Raw genomic sequence first — 3,872 nt, 5'->3', positions numbered from 1 at the left:
GACCCCCTAATTGACGCGAATCCTAAAGATAGTTCTATTGGGCCTAACAAACCCATCCAGGTTATGGATGCTTTAGTACTTTGATTTTATATACAGATGAGTGTACCTGTATATTTGGGGATATTCTAGATGCATTTGTTAATGTCGGTTACCAGGTGTTCACCATATGAATGAATTTTAATGCGCAGGTTATGCATACTATTTTATTACACAGGTTATGTGTAATATAAAAATGAAATCTTGTGGTCTATTATATTATTAGAAATGATTGATTATGATAAACTAATAAACTCACCAACCTTTTGGTTGACACTTTAAAGCATGTTTATTCTCAGGTATGAAAGAAATCTTCCACTATGCATTTGCTGATTTTAAGGATATTACATGGAGTCGTTCATGGCATATAGAGGTCAGCACCACGCGATGAGACCAAATGTTGATGACTTCATCCAGATGGATTAGGACGGGGTGTGACAATATTTCCTATCAATATTTCATGATATCCATAAGTTCATACATTACAATTTAATCATCATCACGCTGGCCAGATGTGGTAATGATTACTTTGTACATGTATGTTCATAACGTTATCACTTCATATTAAAATAAAAAATTTCACATACATAACTTGCTTTATCATTTAGAAAACTTTGTAATTATAATCAGATTAAATCTAATGCATGTTTAAGCTACAATTATTAATTTCATTTTATTCGATCCTTTTCTTCACATAAGCGTACAAAATATTATTAGCAGTTAAAGACAACAAAAAATTAAAACAGATAAATCCAAAACATGCAATCAAATCATATTATATGCAAATAAATAATATGAATAATAACTATATTTATATTTACTTCTAAAAGTAACTTGTTGTTGATCTTTAATCGTTATTTTTATTGTGCGCTGATTTTTCTTAATTTCATTGATGCAATAAATATCAAAAAACATGTGATAAAACATCAAATATATTTATAATTACATTAATATATTACTCATATACTTTAATATTATTATTAATGTGATACTTAATAGCATGTATAATATTTTTAAGACTTTTTAACAATTTTATATATGTATATTTATTTTTACGAACGAAGCTTATGAAACACTTAAAAACGCATAAGCTAACTAGACACATACTAAACCATATCAATAATTAGAGAACGGAGATTCAATGAACATATGGTTTGAAAACGAATGGAACAATGGATAAAAGATGAGGGAACTTATTTATGATCAAGAAGATGAAATAGCAAAGTATCGAAGAGTAACAGAGCAATAACGAATCCTAAATCTTGATCTACCCCAACTTAACAGGTCAAACTTAAAAATAACTATAGTTTCTAACCTAAGCTCTGGTACCATTCTGCAACGCCCCAAACTTACAAAACTCTAATAAATAATATGAAAAGGAACTTAAAAGGACAAAAGGGCGTTATACTTATTTAAAGTAAAAGAGAAAGTCAAAGAATAAGTTAAAAACTTATTTCAAAGGTACCACTAAACTAAAATAAAGTACTTAATTTTGGAACAAAATCTCTAAGTGTAACGACCCAACTTCGTTTTACCAAAAACACGACTTAAATTTTTTTTTTTTTACCAGACCATCTGGACGGCGTCCAGACCTCTGGACGGCGTCCAGTTACAAAGAGCAGGACGGCTTCCAATAATCAGGACGATGTCCAGTAACACTAAAATGTTCTGAGACAGAAAACACCAACCCACATTATACTGGACGGCGTCCATCCCATCTGGACGGCGTCCAGCAGACCTGATCAGCTCCAATTCATTTCAAAACACGTTTAACACTTTAAATCAACAACCAAACGCTTTGCAACAACCCAATCAAGTTTTACATCAACAAAACATTAAAAAGAAGTGTTTACACCACAAATACGGGTTAAGACTCAATAACCCAACCCAATACCAAGAGCATAATCCCGGGGGCTACCAAATCCCCAATCCGCGTCCAAATCCCCAAAAGCTACCCCATCGAGCCCAAACGCTCCTACGCATCTAGCCTACAACTAGCTAGCTTGTGATGACCCGGAAATTTTTGACCAAATTTAAACTTAATCTTTAACGTTTCTGACACGATAAGCAAAGTCTATGAAGTTGAATCTCAAAATTTTGAACTATTCAATTACCCTTCGATTGTTCTCAACGATTCGCGAACAATTATATGTAAATAGATACATATGTTATAACTTGAAAACGTAACAAAGTGTTATGAAAATGATACTATGCATTAACCTTATTGGTTTGATTATCTGTTTAATATTTAGATAAGTTAACTAAAACGTTTAAGATGAACCAGTAAAACACTAATTTGCTACAGTATTTTCGAATTGCTACAGTACCTGAAAAGCTACAGTGTTTTTGAAAATCACTATTTGCTACAGTAAAAAAACTTTGCTACAGTAACTTTGCTACAGTAAACACTATTTTAAAATGTATTTTAACAAATAGCGAGACGATGATTTATAGAAGTAAATGACCAAAACACTCAAATGTATAAGTTATATTTCGAGTGATATAATTTAGGGATAATTTAAGGCTATATTTTGACAAAGGTACTTGTCCCAAAATGTAAATTACAAGTTTTCTCAGCGTACGAAGGGACACTCGAAAAATCGGAACCGGGACATAAGTCGCGTAATGACGTACGACTTATCGGAACAAAAATTACAAATTAACTATGCACGAGAATATAATATAATATATAATTAATTAATTTAAATTATATATTATATATACATATATATATATATATTATATTATAATATGTCGACAAACTAGAAGTTAAAAGGTTTGTGAGCTGGATCTTCAGGCCATGCGATCGCATGGCCATTCCTCTTCAGACCCATGCGATCGCATGGGATGGCTGGACAGGAATGCCTATAAGGCTCGATCAGTTTTTCGGATGAATTCAATCATAAATCTATCTCTCAATCTCTCTGTCTCTTTAATATATATATATATATATATATATATATATATATATATATATATATATATATATATATATATATATATATTATTATTATTAAGATTAATAATATTAATCTTATTATTATTATTATTTTTAGTAATATTACATAAAAAACTACGACGAGGTTATGAGCGTGTCACTTTCAAAATGGGTTTTCGAGCGGGATAGAGCTAAGGAAATTATGGGTTATAGCTATGGAGGTTATGGGTAATGTACGTTGGGTATTATTGGCAAATCAAACCTAGTGTTTATCATCTCTGTTGCGTTTACGTACTTCCCTGCAATATTGAATCACAATATTGATACGTGAGCATTCATATCTTATCTTTTATATATTAATTGTGTATCCATGTCTAGTGCTCGAGTATATATGTTTATGCATGCTTGTATGCTAAATTTCATCGTTAAACAGTTTATGAGAAATCACGAATTAAATACATATATTACTGGTAAAAGGTATATGATATGTATGTTTTTGGAAAGCTGGCGAAAAATCAATAACTTTTCATTTAGAAATCACGTAATTTCGATGAACGAATCAAAAAATATGGTCAACTGAATTATGATTGACGTTAATTGAAATTGCTTTTGAATCTGCAATTAAGATTTAAACAACTTGTTTAGGAGATTGATAAAATGAATTTTTGAATATTACCAACTGAGTAAATGACTCCTTATATAAGGTATGTCTCGTTTTGTTGAACTATTGTCAAAATTGACTTTTTGAAATGACTTTGGATAACTTTTGTATGTGGATCTCGAGCATTAGGATTGTGATACACTATGACCAGACCTAGCTTGATAGACATTTATTGACCAACATATGTTTTCTAGGTTGAGATCTACGGTTATTTGGTAATCCGAGTTTCAGTCACAT

This window comes from Rutidosis leptorrhynchoides, chromosome 11 (genome assembly GCF_046630445.1).
Source record: "Rutidosis leptorrhynchoides isolate AG116_Rl617_1_P2 chromosome 11, CSIRO_AGI_Rlap_v1, whole genome shotgun sequence".
In the NCBI taxonomy this organism is placed as follows: Eukaryota; Viridiplantae; Streptophyta; class Magnoliopsida; order Asterales; family Asteraceae; genus Rutidosis; species Rutidosis leptorrhynchoides.
The sequence above is the reverse complement of the archived record's forward strand: the minus strand, read 5'-3'. Positions refer to the sequence as shown.